Source organism: Falco peregrinus, chromosome 2 (assembly GCF_023634155.1).
Source record: "Falco peregrinus isolate bFalPer1 chromosome 2, bFalPer1.pri, whole genome shotgun sequence".
Lineage (NCBI taxonomy): Eukaryota > Metazoa > Chordata > Aves > Falconiformes > Falconidae > Falco > Falco peregrinus.
In genome coordinates, this window is record NC_073722.1 from 125366590 (window position 1) to 125391778 (window position 25189).

General features: G+C 47.7%; 1 long non-coding RNA gene across 5 annotated transcripts; it reads right to left on the bottom strand.

Moving 5' to 3' along the window:
- Positions 1-592: 592 nt before the first annotated feature.
- Positions 593-24314, bottom strand: LOC114012206 (uncharacterized). Of its 5 annotated transcripts, none has more exons than XR_008746142.1 (5): positions 20867-24314; positions 9688-11236; positions 5745-8971; positions 4164-4435; positions 593-4047 (listed from the first exon to the last, which is right to left on the bottom strand). It is a non-coding gene; the product is annotated as an uncharacterized LOC114012206 (long non-coding RNA). The 5 variants fall into 5 exon arrangements; XR_008746143.1 differs by having other exon boundaries at positions 5745-7186; positions 8778-11236; XR_008746141.1 differs by having other exon boundaries at positions 5745-5928; positions 6973-11236.
- Positions 24315-25189: the final 875 nt, after the last annotated feature.

Sequence of the window (25189 nt, forward strand, 5' to 3'; positions counted from 1 at the left end):
TCCCACCAAACCCAAAACCACAGTTCACTGAATGACAAGGAATGTCATTCCCAGTGCTGCTAGGTTCCTTCCCTGCCGTACGCTTCTGGAAGGTAATATCATGCACCTGCATGCCCAGTTAATTCCTATTTTCTGCTCTCCTGGATGCATAGGCAAGTGTTTCCTTTCATGCTCCCATCTGACCACAGCCTGTAAGCAGATCAGGAGTGTTCAGCGGGGCTGCTTTTAGCTGCACTTGCAAGGGTTTGTGTCAACAGGAACGTGGTCAATTTGCAAACAGCCTCGGAAAATCTGGTGCAGCATCTCTAATGCTATCGATAAGACCTGCTTCAGTGCAACCCTGCCGGACTAACAGTTGTCATTCAGCTCTTGAGCACACTTACACCATCATCTCATCTATTTTTCATCAGTCTTGCACCCTTCATGACCCCCTTATCAATCCACGAGCGTGTTCATTCTGGTTCAGTGCAATTCCACAAGTACCGAGTCACACATGAACCTGTGCTCTCGCAGGTAGCAAAAGAATGCTCAGGTCCTGAAAAAAAACCAAAAAACAAAACAAACAAACAAACAAAAAAAAACCACAAAAAAAAACCCCAAGTTTTTCCTATATTCCCTAGTTAAGGTGACATTTTCACATCAGGAACTCAAAAAACAATGTATTATTTGATGGCAGAGGAGAGGCGAGGAGATTGGATTAAAACATCTGGCGAGGTAATTAGATTCACTAAAAAGTTTACACTCCAAACTGCCCCCACATAATTGATGGGACCATCGTGATGTGTCACTTCCACTTACTGGTGCTGAGCAGCCGCTCTCACCTTGCTGCGCCCGGCGCTAACCTCCGTGGCTGACCTGCTGCAGTCCCCCTATTAAAGCTGCAATTATGGGGTGACTCCTAATAGCAAGGTCTTGCTTCAGCGTGGGGAAAAACGTTTCTGTAGCTCGCATGCAACAATTAAAGATAATTTAAAATGTAAGTAATTGCACTGGGTTTCTGGAAACTACTGTAGAGGTCTTGTCCCAGGCATCTGACAGGCATGGTGGTGTATTTTGACAAGTTTTGCGCAGATTTCCATTAAATACCAACTAGCAGCTCTATTTTCTTTGGAGTCATTGGTCAGGAAATGGGGATTGTGAAAGGTCAGGCTTGGAAGTTTTGGGAGGGGATGGAGGTGTTATTCATGTTCTGATCCATGGGGATCCAGTTCCAATGTAAATCCTTCAGTTGCTTGATGCTTGCTTTCTGGTTAGCCTTTGAGCAGGAGTAAGGTGAGGACTGATCCACAGAGAAGAGCTCCTGTTGAGTTGCTTTCACTCCTGCAGAGATTCCCAGCAAGGTGGGACCCACAAAATGTTCATCTGCTTTCTGAAAACCTATAGAAACGGGTTGAGTCTGGGTTGAGAGACCTGGCAAACACCGAAATATTTATGGGATCTCCATCCCACCACAAGCATCGCACTAAACCTCTTTGTCTGCAAAGCTAGATTTGAAACTGCAACTACTCCGAGGCTTCTGCAAGGTCAGCAAAGTGTGAACATGATGCAGAACGTACCCAGATACTTTCAGAGGTTCAGCAGTCCCTGAAAGAGTTTTGTGTCATGAAAACAGACTGTGAGATGAGTTTGGATTCTGCCACATGGTCCTAGTGATAATAAGCCATCTGCGCTCATCGTGCTGCACATGACCTTTCCTCTCTCAATTTGGTCTCCATCACTTTCCTTCAGTCCTCTCTGATTTGACCTACTTTTGAGTAACCCAACAAATGCCAGCAGTGCACATAGCAGAGTTACATACGCACTTGGTTACCAATGTGCTAACAAAGAGTGAGTCCATCAGCAGAGTGAAAATAAGAACATGAAAATAGCACAATCCATAAAATGGAAAAGGATCCATCAGGACTGTAATCACCTTCTGCCACGTTTGACTGATTTAGGCTCCGCTCTTATTGAGTGGGACTTTTGCTTCTAAATCGTTTGCGGTAGGGTTTTAAAAGATGTTTGGTGTCACAAGATGCATTTGAAAATTGAACTTTTATTTCCTTTTCCATAGCTGGATTTCTAAACCATGTTCAAAAGCTAGACATTATACCTCTCTGTTAGAAATGTATTCAGTTTGTGCCACTGCATAATAAAATTAACTATGTTTATAAGCAGTTGCAGGATCAGGATGCCTGAAAGCCTTATCCTTTGTATAACTTTATATAGGACAAAATACATAGAGGAAATAAAAGCTAGGACAGACTTGCCCTCATTATTGCTTTCAAGTGGCTGTCTTTCTGCCTGTAATATTTCAGATGCATTGGTAACACCATGGCAGCTCACCACAAAGAAAACATTGTGGGACTTCATAAAAAACAGAAAATGAAATTAAATATTAAAAGAAAAAAAGAAATTAAACATGTCTCTGAGGCAAAAGCAGTGAAACGCAAACTTAAACTGCACAACCACAAAAAAAATTGCATCAAACTTTAAAATTATTTTTCTTCCTTTCTGAAACGCAATGATCCCAAATAAGAATATGCCTGAGCCCCCGGTCTTTATATTTATTCCAGTGTGGTGATTTTAATGAGGGACTCAAAGAGAAATTACCCTTGAAATGTAAAGACAGCTGCACTTCTTTTTTTATCATGACTCAAGTATCAGTTACGCGATGGCCGGATCCTTATGGATGCACCAGAATGACAGGAACAGCTTTTGGGGTTGGTTTTTGTAAGCCAGAATTGCTTCCTTTTCTTTTCTTTTTTTTTTTTTTTTTTTTAATTAAAAATCATCCCTGTGCTCAGACACAACATGACACATGTTATGGTGACCCAGACAGAGGGAAAAGGCTCCGCACCCTCCCGAGAGCCGTGGCTGAGTGCGCCTGACAAATGCCACCGCGTGGCACCGAGCAGAGACAGGCGCTGCAAAAAGCATTCCTGGGCGATTGCCTGGTGCCTCTCCAAGCTGACAGAGGAGGTTTATATTAACATCACATGGCTGTCTTCAGCTGCATTTGTTAGCACAGCCCATTTGGAGGTCTTGCCATGTTGGGCTGCATGAGGAACAGGAAAGGGGGGGGAGGGAAGCAAAAAATAAAAAAAAGCAAGCAAAATAGATCTAGATTTTTAGCACCGGCATCTTCATCAGTAATGCTATCAAACCCAGGCTCCTCCACCCTTGCCCATGCAAAACCTTTGTAAAACACTTGGAGGGCAGCATTTTAAAGTTTTCAAACACATAACATATAGGAAAATAACACACTATAGAAACTTGGCAATAAGTTTGTCTCAAGTAGCCAACTTAGGCATGGAAAAAAAAATTAGACAATAAAAGGTCATTTCTAGCCAAGTTTTAAGTATACAATACATACCTTTTTTTTCCCCCCTACTCTTTGCCTTAGTTATTGGCCAGCTTGGCTAGGAGCTTATGGAAAACACTGAAGTGGAATTATTATAATTGGGGTTTTTTTCTCTTGTTTGACCAAGCAAAAGTTCTTATAAGCAATAATTTAATTATGGCAAAAGAGTTACACAGACACAGTTTTTATCATCATCAAAAATTAGCATCATCAAAAAAGCCTCTCTTTACTACACCATACTTTAAACTAAGGCTAGTTCATGAGCGCCAGTGATCTAATACTACTGCTATTTATGATTTTTTAAATTATTTATTATAAAGTACGCCATAAAGTGGAAAATTACCGGTGCCGATCGCATTTCCAAGCAGGCTCATTTAGAAGCGAGTGCCGTAAGTCAATTAGGATAATAAACCTGCTGGAATGAGGAGGGGGACTTATTGGAATGAACTTTTTCATCCTGCTTCTGGCGTGCTGTCATGTGGGGATCAAGCAGGAGACGTTTAACAAGTGGCTTCTGAAGGCACCTTCCTGCTGGCTGTTTGGGTGGCAGCTCTCCTCCGGGATGCCTTCATCTGTTGCAACATGTTCCCGCAGCCTCCTTCCTTGCCCCCAGGTATTCCAGGTGGATGGTTGATTAAGAGCAAGCTCCTTGCTGACGTAGGTTGCGTATTTAACATCCTGCTCTGTTCCATACCTACATGCACCTTGGGTTTTATTTTATTTTTTTGGAAGGGCAGTTAAAAAAAAATAAATAAATTAAAAGGAAATACGGGATTTTTCCCCCTCCCTCTGAGAGCTTAACTGGAGGGATCCTCCTCACCTTTTAAGGATGTGGTCTTTTAGTCTGGAGGATCAGAGATCTTCTGAGATGTTTGCCCTAGAAACACGGGTAATTCCAGCATGCATCAGCACAGACCAGGCATCTGTGTGGCCTGGACCAAACACTTCAGAAAAAGCTGCATGAACAGCCTCTGTGGGCTGAAATATCCTGATGATGCAGGGATATTTTCATACAAGGACACTGACTCTGGATGTAAGATCGAGAACACAACTTCAAAACTGACAGAAGATCAGTTTTGAGAAGCCAACATCCTACATGAGAGAGAAAAGGAGGCAGGCATGGCAATAAGAGGGAGAAAAAAACCAGATGCAAAGATGAAAAGCAAAAAGAACCAGGGACCACAAGCCTGAGATCAACAGAAAGTTTATAAGCTGCAGGTTTGGTCTGTGTTTCAATAAGAACAACAGTTTCCTTTCTGCCACTTGTCAATTAAAGAAGGCAATTCCTTTTCAAATCTTACATTTTCTCATATTCTCTTGGAAACGTCCTTCCGAGTTGGATCACTTTTGGGTTTTTTTTTTTAATAAATGAAGGGTTTTCCAAGTGCATTTACCTCTGCAATTTTTTTGTCTTTTCACAAAATAAGAATCTGAAGTTAAAAAAGAAATAATCCATTTCTATTTATGCTACTGGAAAATGGGAGGAAGCTGCAGCAATGGAAAAAGCAAAATATCTTCAGTTTGGAAAGACTGATTTTTTAAAATAGAAAATTTTCATGGCCAAACTAATTGTGCAAAGAAAAGGGTATTTTCCTGCTAGTAATATTTTATAGCAGAGCGCTACAAGTCACCTCCAAGCCCATGTTGGTTGCAACATGTAAGCAGTGAGCAAATGGGAACGGGTGGTGAGCAGAGAGCATCGCCCAGCTGGCTGTCGTGACTGTTATGCACAAACCCAGCGGCAGGCATCTCCACATCTCAGGCCCATGAATTTGGCAGCAGGTGATGCGCCGCCGCGATGGAACAGCCAGCCCTCTGGGCAGGCTTCATTGCAAGCTGTTTACTTGTGCTGCTGAGGGGTTTGCAGCCCAACAAGCCTTGTCAAGCTCAACATGTGTAAGGCGGGTGTGGTGATCTCTAATTATACCCCTTGGGAAGGACTTACATGACCTAACATATCTAGCACATAAGAAGTCCATTCCACACCGTTTAGATGGCATTTGTTAGCTGGCACGACTGGTTCTACTCTGCAGAAGCAGGGAGTTGGATGGAAAGCAAACACGGTGAGTAACACCAGAGTCACATTGGATGGGGCGTGTAATAACTTGATTTGTGACATATGCAGCGGAGAGGCTGGCTGATGCGACCCGCTGTCACCAGGAATTGTCTCTGCTGATGTACTGCTGATGCTTCATGTTCGGAAGTTCATTCTCATAGGTGAGACTATCACCTGTAGTGGTTCAAGAGCACTGGATGGACCTGGTTGAAGCGAGCCAGTGGGACGGGGTTACACGGCTCCTTGCTGCTTGCCCTGTCCCTGTCTCATCAGGCTGCACATGTTTTGGCAAGAAGACTCTCCTGCATTTGTGCAGTGTCTCTCTTGCACCTTTCTGCAGCTCACCTGTTAGTCATGTTCCAGCAGAGATTCTGAGAACTTCAACCACCCAACAGACGCATGGTGCATCGCTGTCCTTCTCTCATTGCTGGGGAATCTGCCCAGTGCTATTGTAGAAAACTGGGGATGGGACAGGGCAGCCTGCCACCCTCTCCTCAAGTGACAAGACTGTGTGACCCTGAACTGGTGCCTGCAGAAGTGCCATAAAATGAAATAAAATAAATAAATAAATAAATAAATCCATGCAGAAATGAAGAGGAATATGCCTTTTTCTTGCAAAATCCAGAACTCATCCTGCTATATCACCATTTCTGTTCTCGATCTCTGCTATCTCCTTGTCTCTTTTCCTTAGCCTAGTCCAGCCACCATGCACTCATTCTTTGGGCTGATGAGACACAAAATCCCACCCAAGTGTGAGACCCTCTGAGCATCACCAGGACATCCTGCTAGCCAAAGAATCTGGAGACTTCTAGCTTTTATGAGTCATTGTCATCATCTCAAGCAACATTAGAAGGAAATTGCTGTAGGGCACTGTCATTACAGTTTGAAAATATTTCTTGACAGTGCAATGACTGTGCCATTTTTATGAACCTGAGGCTGAGCGAGCTTTGTGAGATCACCAGCTTTAGCACATACAAGTTCACCAGCTGAGCAGAAAAATGAAGGTTTCAGCATCACTAAGAACTGGCAGGTTTTTTAAAGTTACTGCACATCTTTGTGCACAGTCTTTGCCAGTGACAAATGCAAAATGACAGACCTAGCACAGCTGAGAACAAAATATAATTAAAACTTTACATACCAATGTAATTACAAAGAGGTAGGTGATTAAATACCATTACTGATCTGGACCTAAACCTGTTAGCAGGAGGCAACAGATTGCAAATAGATACACACACTTTTGCCAACGACTTACACAATATTAGACTCCTATAGCTACCAAAAACCTGCATGTTTCCAGGTCTGGCTGGTGCTCACGTGGCCTGATGGCATCACCAGGAGGGTGCTCATTTATTCCAGACAGTGAAAGTAGCATCGACTGGAATTTTCCCATGCAGGAACGAGACTGACTCATGCTTCATCCAAAAAGACATCTTCCACACATGTCATTGCAAGACATGTCACCAGATTTAGTACGTACAAATGAACATGCAAGCAGACTTCATAACTTTTACTACAAAATAAGGTGCGCATTGGCAAGGATGCTAATCACAGGACTGTTTTCTCCCAGCTTTACCTCCTTGACAGCTGACAAGATGCTAAGTCTCCACCTTCATCCCAGAGATGAGCTTGGATTTGGTGTGAGGCAAGCAAGATAAAGTGGGAAGTCCCCTTTTCCTTCTCCTCGATGAATCCCACCACTAGTAATTTATAGCTGGCACCTTTCATGTCAAAAATAGATGTCAACATGACCTTCTGCAATAGCTTTTTGCCCTGGACACTGAAGTCGCCTGGAATACATGAAAATGGAAAGTCTGTGATGCTGGGTGGTCAGCACCAGGTCAGCTTTGTGCAGGGGTAACTATTTGTAAGTATTTGATGAGCCCAGCCTCCAGCATCCCAGTCATTAGGCAGGTGGTCCATGGAGAGCCTAAAGTCTGGATGGAGGAAAGAGGCAAAGGAATAAACAGACAGATAGGTGTCATTATTGTAACGAAAATTAGCTCTCCTGTCCTCTTCCAGTTGGAGACTGTCTTGTTCTGGTGAAAGGTGGGGATGGTGACCTTTTCAGAATCAAGCTATCAACCCCATAGAGGAGCCAGGACACTTAAAAAGCTGCAAGAACATCCCCGTGTGGAAGGTGTCCTGCTGGAGAGAGGTCCTCAGTGCAGGCAGAGATGAGCGAACAGCACCGGGCTCCCCTCCGAGGGCGTTTCCCAATCCTTGCCTTGCAGGCACCCCACCGCTCCAGGCGGTTGACTCACCGTGACAGCTCAGGATGCGTAACCTCATCACCCTCTAGGCAGAAAGCTGTTCCTGTCTCCCAGACAAACACAGAAGCTTTGGGGAGGCAGAATGAAAAATTGCTGTGTGGCCACAAGGAGGTGATTGTCAGCTCTCTCTTACCATCTGATGGGGCTTAAACCCAGTTTTGTCCAAAATCTATGGGCATTTGCCATAGCGGTGCTCTAACCACAGGGTAACACGCTCAGAAAGGCTGGCTGAGATCCTAGTGTAGCTGAAAGCAACTTGAGACCCAGCCAGCCCAAGCGAAGTGTTTTGTTGTTGTTTTTTAAAAATGATATTCATTAGGACCAGGAATCGGGCAAAGTTCCCCTCTTTTCATCAGACCAAAGTGCTCTTCTGCAATTGCTAATATTAAAAGAAGGAGACGGGAGGGGGGAAAGAAACCTCAGAAAATAAAACTTATTTGGCACTGCTGATTAAAACCAGTTTGTGTTTCATTGTGAAAGGCTGTGTTTGCTCAAGGTTTATTCAGTTCTGGTCTCTTCCATCCACATAAGGTTTGTTTTAATGACCGTGGAGTTATATGAATCTTTTTTTTTTTTTTTTCCTGAAGGTTTCATAATAACAATGCCTGTTTTTTTCATATAGCACTTTACAGCCACGCGTCTGGAAATGCATTGCAAATGGGCAATTAGCGTCAGCCCTATTTTGAGGATGGAGAAACTCAAGCAGAGTCTAAGCAAGACAATTCCTAAATAGCAATGCCAAAACCAGGCGTTTAGCTTGATCTTGAAAAAAATTGGAGCTAGAGCCTGAAACAACTCTCAAAAACAATTCAGCAAGCATTTAATTCAGCAAAAGGGGAACGACTGACATCAGGAGTGACCATTGATTGCTGGGCAAGCCTGGCTCATGGTGCAGTCAGGCAGGAGTCACCAGTCACCTGCCCTCATGAAAAAGGCAACCACTGGACCAGAAGGTATAGATAGGATTATTGCTTGCAAAGTCCTTAAGGGATGCACTCTCCTGCCACCAACCCTGGGATGCTGGCTCCAGCTTCAGCACCCGTCACCTTGTAGGAGTGTGGTAGACCAGGACAGATGGAAGAGGGGACAGGAGCAAGGATGGACTTACCAGCACGGGTGCTTTAACCTCAAGGAGAGCAGGAGGAAGAGGGCTGTTTCAGTAGTGATAGACTTCAACGAGGCCACTTACATTCCAAATCCAGCAGTGGGGGAGCCCGCTCCAATGATGGTCACAAGTTCAGTAGCTCCTCCTTTTTGACAAGATCTTGTTTCTTTTCTCCCTCTGTGTTTTAATGGGAAAATCTGGAAAGGTTAAAGGTCAGAGTAGAAAACCAGTGAGAGAATATTATTTGAGGCAAATCTCTAACCCTTTACTTGGGCTATGTGGGAGGCAAGTGAAAATATTATATGCAAGGGAATATTAAATTATTAATATTATGTCTAGGTTGAGTTTAATCAGATTTCAGAGACGTATAATACCCACTTGCTGCCTCCTCAGATATGGATGTGGGGGGGCATGCATTTAATAAGCAAACTCGCACAAGGAGGACCACAGCCTGCAGGGAAACAGGTCCTGGGGCAGGAGACGCTACCTTGCACCACAGGTCTGAATGCAGCTCACCAGAGAAGAGCAGCAGTTGGACAACAGCTCCCTGCACGGTGAGCTGAACAAGCACATGCAGTCCCACCAGTGGGACGGAGCTAAGCCAGGCTGCTCTCCCACCCTCCTGTGTGGATGGCGCCACTGCCAGCTTGTCTTCCCTTCTTTTCTCCTCCAGGAGGAAAGGATACTCGGGAGACCTGCTACTAAATCTGGGTACCAGCAGAGATGCTGACACCAAACCTCCCCCCTTCCCTGATGCACTTGGCTGCATGGGCTTCTGCAAACAAGAGGCTGTGGTTGTGCCCAGCCACAGCTGCAGATTTGCTGCCAGAAATATTGTGGAAATACATTCAGCCCTCATCAGAGCTGCTGGATGAAACTCCACAGCCTCTGCAAAAGCTCAGAAAAGCCTTACCCCGGGTGCTGCGCAGGCTCCTGATCTCTCTGTTGGGTCCAGCCCACGCCAGGCTGCAGCATCTTTGGACACCTGGCCCTGGACCGGTGCTCCCAAGCCACTGCTCATGGACAGGCCACCCGAGAGGAGCATCCACAAGCCACAGAGCAGTAATTAAGGTGGAGCCGGGCACGTGGGCTGGGTAATAGCAGACAGCCAGGAGGAGCCGCCGGCAGGTAGGGGACGTGGGAGCGGGGCGAGATTAGAGCCAGCCAGAGACCCACCGTCATATTTCACTTTTCTGCTGATCCCCAGAAACCTGCCCATAGATCATCCTGCAGGAGCAACACGTGGATCTAATTCTCTAATGCCAGGCCTCACTGCGCTGTTATCCACATAAATTCTGAAGCCCTGACACCAGCCCTTTCATCATTTAACTGGAGTTTGTAGGGAAGAGGGAGAGGAGGGAGCGTAGGCTTGGAGGGAGAGATGGGTCTCAGCAGCAGGCACGGCTCCTCTTTCCTCGTGGCCTTTATCCTCCTTAATAATCCTCTCTCTATTTCATATATCAGCTGATAACATGTGGGTCCTATTTCCCCCTGCCCTCCCCACATCTGAACTAGATGGCAGATAAAGCCGTCCTGCAATCTGAGGCATGTTTGCAACTGCTCTTGATTAAAAAAAGAAAAAAAACTCTCGGTGTAATGAATGGAAGGCTCGGAAGGGCTCCCCGTGCCATTGCAAATGCCCTGGGTGATGCCAGTTTCAGGCTTTGTGGTGTGCGTCCTTGGAGCTGATCCTCTCCTGCCTTTGAGGTGACGGGTCAGTTTCTCACCTGGGGTCCACTGGCACAGGGAAATCCCCCCTTTTTATTATTCTCCCAGCTTACTTTGTCTACCTAAACAAATAATAAATATAGTAAATAATTTTAGTGGCATTAGGAACAAATCCATGCATTTTCAAGTAGGAGGTTTTGAGAGAGGGAGGGTGTTTCATCCCAAATATTTTTCTGTGTGAAAAATCAGGAGTGTGTTTTGTTTGAAGGAATAGAAACTAAAACCAGAAAATCCACAATTTTAAAATCAGAAGGGAGGGATTAATGAAGCAAAAATGTTCCCACTTTCCTTTTTAGGGTGGGAATTAAGAGAAGTTATTTGGGGCATGAGGTTGAGATGCAGCAGAAAGAAAAATTGCCTGATCAAGTGAAGCAACAGAGAAAGTATCAACCAGACTGGGGACATTTTCACCATTAAACACTTCTGCCTGATATTTGCAATATGAAAATATTAAAAGTGTGAAATGGACCCTTAAATGATTTCTATTTCTTCAGGATTTCCATCCTACCTGTTATCAGTGTTCCTGCCCGGGTGCATCGTCCTCCGAGTTCACAACAAAGGAAAGTGTTGAAATCACATAATCTGGAATCAGTTGGAAATGTGAGGATGGGGGCAAAAGCAAGAGACCAAGAAAACTCACATCTCCTGAGACCTGGACAAACACTTCACCACCGAGATCTTCCAGCACTTCTAAGTGGCTCTTGGTTACTGTGAGTCCTTGAAGCTTCTCCTTCCTGAAATAACAGAGAAAGACAATTAATTCAGTGCAGAACTCAGTTTCATCCTGAAATCACCTCCCAGCACCATCAATAGCATTTTGCTTCCCGCATTGATTTATCTACCAATTCATTTGAGCAGATGCTGGTCTACATTTCCAGCCTTTCTCTTGCATTGCCACCCATCAGCTGTAAATCTGGTCCTCCATGGGTTTCCTGTGGTTCAGGCTGCTTTGCCACCCTCCCAGCTGTGGGCTCTGTTGAGGGGGAGGGTGCTGCCACCCAGCCCCTTGCCAGGGCTCTGGGGCTCATCCCTGCCCCTTGGGTAGGTGACTACGCTCCGCCTGGGTGAGCAGCCCTTGCTAAACCCTGTGGATTGGAATGATCCTGCACCAGGCTGGGAAATCTCAGTTAATTCAATTAGAGAGTGGGTGCTGCTCTTTGAAGCTGCCACAGGCCAGAGCGTTGAGAGGTGAGGAGCGAAGAAAAATTCACAAGATACATACAAAAGAAAAAAAGATACTGCAAGAGAAAGAGATGATGAATGGCAAGAAGGGAGTTAATGAGAGCCAGAAACTCAAGTTGGAGAAATGTTGATTTTATTTAGCATTAATTGCAGGAAAGGGCCTATAAAGTGCGGTAAAAAATTATTAAGTACCACTATGCAATGCCAGCTTTGTGCCAGCCATCCCTACGAAACAGGTGTATTATTCCTAGTTCCCTAGGTATAAATAAATAATTGCTTTTCCACATCTTTTTTATGATGGCATTTCATTATTTTTTACTGCCATATTGTTATGGCTCCAATTCCTCCAGAACAGATTTGGAGATTGACCGGCGAGGGAACGCGTGTGCATGTGCGCATATGGATGCTTACATGGGCTGGCACGTGTGAGCTGGATAAGCATGAGGTGTCTCAGGTCGCAGCATCCCAGGGGAGCATGCAAAGCCTGGTCCCCCTGCCCAGAGGTCAAAACAAAGTCCCATCAGCGGGCTGAGCTCTGGCAACGATGTCCGGATGAATATAGAAAGGAAAATTATAGCCACAATTACAAGGCAACGTGCATCACATCAGGGAACCACTCGGCAAAGGGAACAGCTGTAACAAACAGACCATCCAAGTTACCTTTCCTGAGAGGGGAGTTGCTCTGGGACAGGATGTTTTGGAGGCTATCACCCTGGTTCAAACACCAGTATCATGTCAGCCCATTTATCTTGATGTCAGGGACACAGAGCTGGGGTTTCCCCGAGATAGCCCATCCATCTATGACTCCCATTTGCATGTACTGAGATTAGTAAAGGAAAATAAAACCTATGTTGCACTCCACTTTTAGTTTTCTGCTCACGATCTGCCCATGTGCTTTTCCCCCCAGCATTGTTACATGCAGGCTCCGATATTCTCCGAGTTAAGCACAACGAGGGCAGATCACATTTTTCCTAAGCAATGTTTATATCAGCATTTTTGGGCTTATTTTATCAAGTCTCTCACTTCTCAGAAGGATACTCAGCAGGGAGATAAGCACTGGAAACGTTTTCCTAGCAATGTCTCTTGCTTCAGATGAGGCCACCAAAGACGTTCAGGGAAGCAATGATTCCCTGGTAATGCCTCAGTCCAAGCCCTGACCTGGAACCGTGGGCTCTGCAAATACGCATAAATCTTCAGCTCACATCCAAATCACTGCAAGGTTCAGTGAAAATAGCAAAACTGCCAGTGAATCTAACCTAAGCTTTAATCCAGCTCCGGCATGATTTATGACCTCAGGTGGAAACCATGAAACGTGATGGCTCCAGCCCCGAGCTGGAGGATGGTCGGCGACCCCAGCCCGGAGGTGGCTGGGTTCAGCGCTGGAGAACTGGGACAGCCAGAAGCACAGGTGAAATCAAACAGCACAAATGCCCCAACAAAGTCTTCAAACCCTGTTCATCATGTGTCAAGTAAACGTAGCTGACACACAAATCAAACCAGTGTCCTGCTCAAGTCAGAGACAGGAAATTAAACAAATCAAAGGATAATAAAGGCAAGCAAGCAATAAAGTTGCCTTTTTTTTTTTCTGATTGAAAAGTAGCAATTCACCAGCTTCACCATTTGTGAAGCTTCCCTAAATGCAGAATTCTGCAATAGTGCTGCGGTAATTCAGGACATTTATAATGCCTTTTTGATATTTATTCCCCTACCAAAATATTACCATAGACAGTAGGAGACAATTACTTTTTCCTACCTAAATAAAAGAGGAAAAAGAGAGAGGGCTTGAGTCTCAGTGACCCAGTTTTATAGGGACGAATGGGTGTCACACCAGTGGGGAAAGATGCTCCAGTTGTTCTCTGCCGGCAAAGTTCCCCCCAGCCAGAAGCAGGAACGATTATCTCTGCCGAGCATTAACGAGGCCATTTCCTCTCCCTTCTCTGACCCTCGTTATCTTTTTACACGTTAGCTTGGAAAAACTAACCACGATAACAATTAGTATCAGATCCCAGGTAACATGACCAAGAAGACTTTTGACCAGTCTAGGTATCTAGGTATCACTAGCAACCTCCAAATAATCATTCTCAGTCAGCCCTTGAATTTTGAAGCTCTTTAATAGTTTAGCTGAGAAATTAGTGGGTGGGGAGTGGAAGGATGGGCGAGGGGGGGCGGAATTTCTGCAGCATTAGCATCTTGAAAGGCAGCCACCAAGAGCTGCTCGGCTCTGAGCCTGCAGTTTACAGCTCACATTGACACGGGCTCACGCAGTAACATCTGCATCCCACCCCAGTACCAAGTCCATCTTTTTTCCAATACTCGGCATCCCCCCCTCCATGTGCATGTAAATCTCCAAAGGGAAACACTGCATCATGGGTTTTGACCAAAAAGGTAATCCCGGGCAGTACGTTATAGCAACACCTGCAGTGTGCTGTGGCTTTTCCAGCCCAGACTACCGTTATTGTGGCACCGGGCTCCCACCGCCCCCCAGGACCCGCAGACAGCCATGAGCTAATAAACCACAACGCAGACAGTTTACGACACCCCGCAGGCTTTTGGGTCAGGAGGCAACAAGAAATGGGTCACTCAGCCGGTGACTTCGTGGGACTGGGGAAGGTGATGCTGTGCGTGCAACAGCCAGGTGCAGTGCCCAGGCCAGGCGCAGCGTGGCAGGGGCTGGTGGAAAGGGCATGTGCCATGGCAAGACAGAGATGCCAAGAGCAATCAGGGTGCCAGGGAATGGAACAAACTGAATTTCTGCTTCCTGGTTCAACAGCACCCAGAATCACAAAGCCACTCACCTTGATGCTTCCAAGTGTTTTGATTATAATTTTCTCCTGTTTCTTTATGCTGAGTGTGGGCAACCACTGTCATGACCGCAAAGCTGAAAAACCAAGTCCTTGCAGCTTTTCCCGGTTCTCCCCCATCTCTTCTGGGCGCTGTGCAAAAGAAGCTGGAGTTGAATGGCCCTTTGACTGTGAAAGTGGAGTTTCCCTGTTTCTGGGAGCATTACCAATGCACCCCTCTGCATGCTGCAGCCCCCAGTGCACTTACCAAGCCCTTAATACTCATGGCATGGCCACTCCTGCCTTCAGAGGGTTTAGACTGGCTGGAGACATCTCTGACACTGAATGGGTTTAATTCACCATAGAAGTAAGAAATTAATCACTTTACCTTTACACAACATCAACTTCTTCAAGCAGACAAAACCTAAGGCAGTTCCCTGATTATTCACAGCTAATTCTCATCACTGAGTTAGCAAGTGTGACATGGACACAGATGTCACAAAAAAGCCACCTGGCCCCAGCTCGCTCTGTTAAAGCCTAACACCTCTGTCCTAGGCTGATCAAGCTTTTTGTTGAGGCAGACATTGGCAAAAACATAATCCAGAGAGCTCTTTCGCTCCCTCTCAGTGCAAAACTGGAGATTCCCAGCTCTTCTCATAGGAAAAAGTAAGCTTGCACTGAAAGGGTTGCTGCAGGACCTACCTTGTAAATGAAATGTGATTAATAACAACGGTTTTGCCTTTTTTTTTTTTTTTTTTTTATTATTTCAAGTGAAAGAAAGAGTGTGACAAGGAACCAGGAGTCTGTCTGCCATGGAATAATCCTGCAGTACTTGGGGCTGTGGTTTATTTTACTAGTGGTGACTAGTTCAAGCCACATTTAGTCAATAAATATGAGATATGAGGTCACTCCGCCATTTAGCTGTTACCCTGTCTACATATTTCACAGCTGGGTAGTAACCTTTTAACTAGCGTCTACCTCGGTGGGGAGTCTCCATAAAAAAAGAGCCAGGATCCATTGGTCGTGGTGGGGGATCAAGGCATAGGAGCACCACGGAGATTCCTGGGCAGGCTGAGTGGGAGAAAGGGAAGGCTCAGGGATTTGCTTTTCATTTTCTTTCCCTGCTTTCCAGTGACATAGCACCCAGCCGAGGTGCAGCAGCCTCCAAGCTGGCCCTGCATCTCTGCACAGATAACAGGTGATGAAGCAGCACATCCCACAGGCTGAGTTTCACAGCGAGTTTCCCCATCTTTCATAGAGAAATTGGCCAAGAGACAGTTTCCCTCCAGTTACCAGCTTTACAGAACACACCTGTCTCGAACATTTCCAAGGGGTTAGTTTCTCCTTTTATCCATGTCTTATAGTCTTTAACAGAAATTTAACTTTTTTAGAAGGTTAATTCTCCTTTTTCCAAGTCTGTAGCTTCTTCTTGCTGCCTTTGCTTTGGGATGAGGAGGACACTTCCCTGTTTTCTGAGCTGGTAACTCAGGGCTAAGTCTGGTTCATATGGAGCATCCCTGAGTCCAACAATAAACCTACATGCCAGGCCATGTTGCACTGAGAGCAAGCATTCTGCGATTGTCTCAAGTGTAACCGGGAACAGAAGGTGCATACCCAGCCCTGCCCCTGCCCTGGCTCGAAATCTTCAAGGTTTCAAAGTCAGTGGATCTTAAAGATGTTGTTCCTGTAGTTCTACCTTGTGCCCATCCTGCTCCATCACTGGCGTGGTCCTGCCGAGGGCTCAGCCCCAGAGACGGTGGCAGCAATCCACAAGAAAGCGGTGAGCGTGAGAAGGGACCCGAGCCAAGTCACCTGGCCTGGCGCCAGCGAGGTGTTTAAGTGTCTCCCAGAAATGAGTGGATGCAGCGAGAAGCGGGCAGGGAAGAGAAAGCAAACCCGCGAGCGAGAGAGGCCACGCTAGGGACCCAGCTGCGGACCACACCGTGCAGCTGTATTGCTTTACACCAGCTCTGCCCATCGTGCTGGCATACGCATGCTGGAGACAAACGGAGACCGAGGACCTCAGCTGGCCTCATCCTTCCCTGCAAACTGCTGTACCTGCAGCGCAGCCACCAACAGCAGAACCAGAGAAGGGAGGGAGATGTGCCCACCCTGTGGAGCAAGGTGCTAGAAAAGTCCCTTCCAAGCATTGCACACAGTCTCCAAGAGGAGAGCCAGGAAAGCAGCAGCTCGGCACTGCTGGCAGGGCTGCGGGGATGGCTGGGGTGAGCGCGCAGCTCCTGCCCTCCAGCACGCTGGGAATCCCATCCTGGCTCTCCCTCCCCAACGTCACGGCCGGGGCTCGGCACCAGCAGACACAGCTCCGGCGCCGGAGACGAGGCCGGCTCCTCCCAGCTCAGCTGGAGCCTCCGAAATCAGAACCTTTCTGTCAGCTGCCTTTTATAGGGCTATAAAACCACGGGTTCATGTAAGAGTCTGTCAGACGTTGGCTGGCATCAGCCTCTGCCACCTTCACCACCACCTCCCTGACTCCCGCACACGCGTGGTCCCTGCTCCCTCCATCCCCAGAACCCATACCTGCGGACCAGTACCCTTCAGGTGAACAACTGGACGCGCAAAGATGGACTTGCAGCAATGCCAGCTCAGATGGACATGCCCAAGCAGAACAGGGTACGAGCAAGGCAATGAAATGCCCCTTATTTGGAGCCTCCCCATTCTAATGATGCTCAGTGGCATAAAGAACACCTGCACCATCGGCACGGGGCTGCAGCTGGACACCCACCCACCAACCCCTCCCCGGCACACACTGCCGCAGCCCTCCGGACCCTCACGGCAGGTTGGAACCAATCAGTGGTGCCACACGCTATTATCAGTCACCACTAATAACGTGTACACTTGTAATGCTGGGCCCAGCGACAAGAATAACATGAAATAACACTGCACCCACCCACTGAGAACACCAAGTGTGTCACACTCCTCTGTGTCATGTGTTTAAAAATATCTCTACTGACGGCCTCTTTTTTATTCCCCACCCCCCCGCCCCCTTTTTATTTTTATATTTATTTATATTTTTTGAATGCCTGACTTGGCCAGGTGGAAAAAGTTTGCATCAGAGCTGAAGCAGAGGATGGTGACGGGTGTCTGCTTGTTTTACATTAAATGGGAGGAAAAGGAAGAAAAAAAAAATAAAAAGTTTGCAATTACATGTTCTTTGCAGAGAGGTGTGGCCATTGGCACGGAGAGAGGTTTCAACCTAAACCGCATAGACAGATGCTCAGGGAGGTGGCTTTCGTGGCCAGTGGAAATACACAAACAGGGGCAGCCTGCAGCTGAGATTTTATGGGAGCGAAGGGATTAGAAGCTAATTGAAAGGCTGGGGAAGAATTTGGTCCTCGTGAGGGCTTCCGCTTTGTGTTAGTTGCTTTGCCCAAAGCTGCAAGAAGGAGTTGGCAGCCCCGGGTGACAGCGCTTGGGTCCCTGTCCAGATCTGTGGGCACTCGCTCCGGCTCAGGATCCCATCGCTGTGGAGCTGGCAGCTGTGGCCACACCGAGCAGCAGGTCCCTATCAGAGGGTAACATTGCATGAGCCTCAACTAGCCAAAACCAGCAGTGCACTGAGGTCCGCATCCTGCATAAACACTTTTCCTACCCTTTCACTAGCTGCTAGTATTTTTTTTTCCCCCCAGAAAATAAGTGTTGTGGTTATATTTAACTCATCAATACGCATAGTTAGCTTTCAATCTAAAGCCTCCACAAATGGAGGCATCTGGGAGCAAGGTATATTTGGAGAACAGCCAAAAGCAAACAAGTCAAATAATGGGTCAAATCACAGGCATAAGGGGAATTTTGCCAGCTGAGAATCAGGGCTTTAAGGCAAGGCTGGAGGAATCAGCAGGCTGGGAAACAACTAAAGTGCAGAAAAGAGAAAAAAACCCAAATTTTGGTAAAATAAAGGCTGAATCTCTCTGTGTTACCCTTGTCTGGCCTGCCAGCCTTGCTAAAATGACTTTAAACTAAGCACAATTGCCCTTTTAACAGAGAATCGTCATGCTGAAGACAGGATGAGCCAGAGCAGCACAAGCGGTGCAGGCGTGTCCCACTGCATGAGGCTTCATTTCTTTTCCCTTGAAATTCCTCGTGCCCCTTTGGGGCAAATTGTTCCTTTCTAAACCAGCATAGAGTGGCTTGTGTTTCTAGATGATGCATTTAATTGGCTTTTACAAACCTTCCCAGAATTAGTGACCCATTTTTTCTGTCTTTTCCTTTTGCACAGGTTTTTGGATTCCCCAAAATTTTGGACTTTCCCCCTTCCCAACCTCCACTCGTCCACATTTGGGCTTCAACCCATCACATTATCATTCCTGCAGACATTGATCTCCCAGGTACAAGAACATCCTTTCTACCACTGATGCTGTTGATGCCCATCACAAGAAAACATACTTGAAATTAATGGCTGAAACAGTCCCATCTGAAATTATTACATTATGCTATGTTGGGTTTTTAGGTTTGTTTGGGCTTTTTTTATTCAGACAAAAGCACAGCCACGCAACAACCGTCTAAAAGTACTTCAGTGGTGCTGGAGTGTGCAAGTCGCTACAGAGGACGTGCCAAGCCGTGGGAGGTGTGACATGGCCATAGCTGCATTCCCTGGGGAAACCTGCTGGCAGAAGGTTCATCCCTGAGCCCTCGGCGCTGCGGCCGGAGCCCGGCTCCACCAGAACCCTTCCCTGCACAGGGGCACGACTCCATCCTGCCCAATGAGGCATGAAAGCATCGAGAGCCCGACAGTGCTGTTTCTGTCATCTCTTCAGCCTAATGTAATCCTGCAGGAAAATGGGGTTTGAGCTATTTTTGATTCTTTTTTCCAGGATGGCAAAAGGATAAAAAAAATGCAATGGGAGGCCCAGAGCTCAAAATCTCTCCCCCTAATTTTTTTCCCCCCTTCTTTCTTTCTTCTACAATACCAGGCTGAGACACCAAATCAAATTGCTGTCCTAATGCACAGCTGCTGCAGGGTAAGAAAAAAACAATTGAGTGATGCCTACAATTGCCATGTTGTGGCTTTCGGGAGGCTCAGCTGCCGAGCTAATTTGGTGCAGCTTCCTGTTTTTCTGTAGCAGACAGAAGGAGAGAAGGAGGGAAGGGAGATGCAGCTGATCTGAGCAGCTCGAGCTTTGCAGCTCTTGTGCTTCTGGGCTGAAAAGCTCCGCGCAGCACACTCAGAGCCCCAGCTCCCACCCATGGTTAATAGCAAGCCCCAAGCAGCTCATCTACTGCGAGGCAACAGTTACCCAAGCTACCAGCTGGCTTTTGCAACTGGAAGCCTAGGGATGGGGTTTGATTGCTCCTCTGGGCAGCAGTCTGGTTTTGCAGCTGACTGGCCAGCTCGGGGCTTGCACAACCCCCTTCCAGCTCCGAATGGTCATTGCGAACATCCCTCAGGCTCAGAAACCACTGGGCGCACGGTGCTTAAGCCTGATACACGAGCATTAACTTCTAATGTTGAAAAAAACTTCTAAACATATCTGAACTCCTCAAAGTCTCTGCAAAACATACACCAAACCAAGAGTGTATGTCTGTAAACAGGTGGGTACACACTGCATATATACACATACGCTACATATATATATACTCCTACTAAAAATACATAACACCTATGTTGAATGCATTGTAAGGATAGCAATTTCCAGGGCACTACTATATTTTAAGGAGCCGACTAATTGACAGCAACACTGTGCTGAACCACAAAGCCATGTCCAGCTCCTCGGACAGGCATTACAGACTCATCCCACAGTCAGGGAGAGCCATTCTGCAGCTGGCATTAAGAGGAGCTGCTCATAACTGCCCCCAAGACCTCTGAATCAAAGAAATGCCACTTATAAACAAGCTTCTTTCGGGGAACTTGCCTAAAGGGGCCTCGCTGAAATATCTGCCCCACCTCCCTTCACCCAGAGCATCTGTGCAAATAAATACGAGCCACTTCAAGCAGCAGCCGTCCCTTCCACATGGGGCACGGGCTCATGCCTAATCAGTAACAGCAAGAAGGCTGTGCATGCCACAGCCCCTTGTTTGAACATCTGCTGGCCCTAATAGGAACGGCAAAGTACAGCACATGCCGACTCCTGACATGGATGGCGATGGATGGATCTGAAAAATGCATTTCATCATCTGTACCAGGGAAGGATTTCACTGTGGCCAGTTGGTCCCATCACTAGCACAACACCCACAATCTCAGATTATGTGACACTGCAGCCAGGGACTTCAAAAAGGAAAGGATTATTGTCTAATTGGATTTCTGGTCTCAATTAGGGCAGAAGGGAAACCAAATGCAAAGCTGACATGGAAAGCTTCAAACATCTGTAACAACAAGTAGCTAATTTACAATGTACCCACCTAGGACCGTGCAAGCAGAATTCAAACCTTCCTCTCGAGGTGACTCACCTGCTCCTTCATGAGCCCACGGATACCTCAGATCAGCAAGGACCCAGTATAACCAAGTGTCGCCTCCTTTCCCTGCAGCATCACGGGGACGGCACCCAGAGGACCGGGTTCAGCAGGTGATCACTGACTCCTTCCTCCTTCCAGACACAGGCTCAGCTGGGGGAGACAAGCAGGATTGAAGGGGGCAGCACCCCTGCAGCTCGTTTGAGAAACTCCAGGAAACTCAAATCGGTTTCACCTTGAAATCAAACAGAGATTAGGGCCTAACAAGCAGCTAAAGCAAAGTAATGGCCTAGGCCACATGTTGCAGATCAGATGCCATGTGAGGCTAATTATTGCAGCCCAAAGGTTAGAATGGCTGCTCAAGCATTTCCACATGGGCTTTGAGAGCCAGCCCTGGAAGCATCAAAAAATGAATGAGTCAGTACCGAGGTACCAACAGCTGATGGCCAGTGCTTCTGCTGTGCTGCAAGGAGAGGTGAAGCCCAGGCAGGGGGGAGCCTGAGGCACCCCTGTGACCGATGTGGCTACTGGTGTGGCTGTGTCATCCTGTGCTTCCCAGCACTGTCCATCAAAGGACCCCAGAGACCTCCAGGTGAAAGCCAGGCATATCCTTCTCTTTCATATTGCTAAGGCAAAGCAGCGCTGGCAGCAGCCCCAGCTGCTGCATGCACAGGGCACATGCACCCATCCCTCCTCCCTCCACTCCTAGAGCAGGAGACGGGAGGATATGAGACTGGGACATGTACCAGATCACCCAGTTTACTGACACTGGGTTCTGCCAACTAAAACACTGGTGATGGCATCACCATTTTTTGCACGAGACAGCATCTGTTGAGAGGCAAAGGGCTTCCTTACAGCTGCTAAAATCCAAAGGCAACATACAGCTTTCAAAACCAGTACTCCTGGGAAACAAACCCTGGGAAGAGCCACGCTTCACGCTCCAACTCTCCCTCTGCTGGCTGCTGGCCCGTGGCCGCTGCACACCCCTTGCTCCCAGGACCCCCGACAGCAGAGCGGGGAGCAGAGCCGCTTTCCCGTGTGGCTGCCAGCCCATGCGAGCCCGAGGAGGGGTCAGCTCCATGGTCCTGCTCTGACCCTTCAGGCTGGGCTCTTCAAATGCAAAAGCATCCTCTGCATCCCCACAGCAACGTCCAGCAGCTCTCCCCTCCTTGCTCTCTGAAGGGCATCGTGCCTGAAGGCAGGGGATGAACCCGCTTGTCCTTCCCACAGGAGGAGGCTCCAGGAGGCTGGTGCTCACTCTGCCACCAGTGCCTTTCCCACTGCCAGAGCAGGAGGTTTGCACAGCATTAACATTTTCCTTCAGAGTTCCAGATTACATTGTTTAACTATACCTTGCCAGCTGATATACTTGCCATATAAAATTTGAGTTTGCATACATTTGCATGGCACGTTTACATACACATAAGGGCTAAATTCTGCTTTGTGAACACACTATAGTTGCAGTAACCCCAGTGGCTTCACATAATCCCATTCCTACCTGGCATCGCAAGACTAAGAGCTGTGCTCCCAGGGAGGGAGTAGAAATTACATTAACGTTTGGGGTGACAGACTCCTCCATCACACTGCATACTGTGCTGATGCAATGGAAAAATGCACGATGCATCTTTTTTTAGCCCCCCAAAAAGGCCTGTTTCTCAGGGAGCCATTCACCAGCATCCCCGGAGCCACCCGGCAGCAGGGCTCTGGCCAAGGGGCAGCGAGCACACCGGGGCTGTGGCCGGGGCGCACGGGCTCTGTGCCGCCGCAGCGGGAGGGAGCCCGGCCGTGGCACACCACGCAACCGCGTCTTATTTATGACACAGGTTCTAATGATCGGCTGCAGCCACGGAGGAACTCCCAGCAATTTCCACCCTCAGCAGACACCAGTTTTCAGCACTGGCTATTTTTGCTGCCCACAAGTATTTTCATTCAGCTGGTTCAAAATCCGGGCTGTAAATGTAGCAGGCTGGATGCTGAGTGGGTGCGAGCAGCTCTTGCTCCATCTAAATCCAAGGGAGATACTGCCATTCTCACCCACACAGCATGAGATTATTGCTTGGCCCCTTTTCAGAGGGGTTTCCAAGCAGGTTTTTCCTTTCTGCTGAGCGATCTGGAATTTTACTTTCCTCTGCTGTGTGTTCTCCTCAGCGGTAGACGCAGGGACTGAGGGTTCAGCACAACATCTTTAACGCCAGTGCTCAAGAAGGGCTGGAAGCAAGCCTCGGTTTTTGGAGTGCATCAACACTAGGATTGGGAAATGAACCCCAGCGGTCACCAGCACTCTCTCCTATATTGAGGGAAAAAAATCAAATGAAATCTCACGAAGATGGCACAAATAGCAAACAGAGTGGAAAGAACAAATGCTTGGGAGAAAAAAATAGGACAAACCACAAAAGCTGCAAGCAAAGTGGTTACAGAAAATGGATGCAGTTTAAGTGTGTGATTCAGGGAGTCTTGTCTGAGTGTCAGAGGTTCAGTACTATTGCCTCCAATTTAAATCATTTTTAAAAGAAGTGCAAAAGAAAGGTGATGAAAGGGCCCTAACGTTGTTCCCTGGTCGGAAAAACACAGCCCACTTGTGCACTGTGGTAAAGTTTTGCATTTTGGCTAGACATCGCGTGCAGGGCTGTGCTGGAGCCTTTGCTTATTTTTAAAACTTGAAGTCACCAGTGATCCATGGAGGCAGAAAATGCTTTTGCCTTTGAGGAAGATGCTGTAGGAGCAGCATCTTCCAAAAGAAGGGAGCACAGCCACTCCTGGGGGTCCGAGGGGGCCACAGCATGCATGGGTGCCTCCCACTCCAACAGTGCATGGGTGAGGATCAGACCTTGGACTGACACCTCTTCCTGGTCACTGGCTAAGGCCTGCCATAGATTGTAAGACGGTTTGGGTTAGAACATCGAAGAATATCTAGTCCAACCCACCTTCGGCAAAGCCATCTTCCACCGGGCCAGGTTGCCCCCAGCCCCGTCCAACCTGGCCTGGGACACTTCCAGGGATGGGGCACCCACAGCTGCTCTGGGCAGCCTGTGCCAGCGCCTCGCCACCATCCTCACAAAACAGTTCTTCCTTCTATCCCATCTAAATCAAATCATAACCCCGCTCCTCCCCCCAGTCCCACTTTGGAGAGGTGTTCGAGGGCAGCAGAACTGCTCGCGAGTGGATAGTGGTGGGCAGAGCTGCAGCCCAGCCGCAGGGACCGCTGCAGGGACCAGAGCGCCCGCACGCTGCCACGGGGATGTACGGCCGCGTGCCATGGCTCTCACAGCACCCTGAGTCTGGTTAAAACCATTCAGTGGCAAAGCTGCCCCTATCCCTGGGCTTGCGGCATCGGGCGACCCTGATCCTCCCTCACCCCCAGAGGCACCGGCAGCAGGTTTTGACATTCCCACCCTGGCTCCTGGCCTCGACCGGGATTCCTGGTAGGGAAGGCCGAACCCTGCCTGTTTTCCAAGATAAATACGCTGGGCTTTAGGCAGTTTACTCTATGGAGGCCCTTTGCTGTGGCCTGTCTGCTCTGACCAGATGCTGGAAGTGCCGTGGCACCGTGTGCCACCACCCTGCGAGTGAGCAGCGTGCCAGCCTTGGAAGCGTGGTGCTCCCCGGGCTGCGGGTCCTGCCGGCACCCCCCCTCCCGTGGGGAGGCAATGGACAGGCAGCCCGCGGCAGGGTCTGGCCCCGGTGGTGCAATCACCAGGGCAAAGCCGGGGTTCACCTCACAGGACCCGAGGTCCCGCATCCAGCCCCTGCAGCCCTCAGTGGAGCCCATCCTGACAACACAGCCCACAGGGATGCAGAACCCCATCGCCCTCCAAAGGGGATGGAAAGCCGGGCACAGGCAGCCACAGCCTTCACCAGAGGGCTGGAAATAGCCGCTTCACCAATGGAAAGTGCTTTGCACTCACGGTTTTTTTTTGAAAAAAGGGGGTGGTGGGTGGTGAGAGGTGACAAATATACTTTTTTTCTGCATTATTCACACACCTCGACATTTCACACACAAAGCTAGGCTCAATAAACTCACCTGAGCTTAGATCATTCCTGTCCCTGCATTGAATCTTAGATTTCAAGCTCAGCATGAGCTATTATTATTATTATCCATCTCCTTCATAACCCAGGCCAGACACTTTCACTCCTGTATCAAAACAATAACTTTTAGTTAAGCCTGCCAAAAAAATTCTACGTGGATGTTCTCTCTATATTTTAAAGGAGAAGAGAAATGCACAATAAACACTCTTTCATTACAGCAGCCTTCAGGATTTGGGGTGTCCCTGTGTGTGTATAGGCTTGGACTGAAAGATAAGTTTAACAATCGTGTGATTT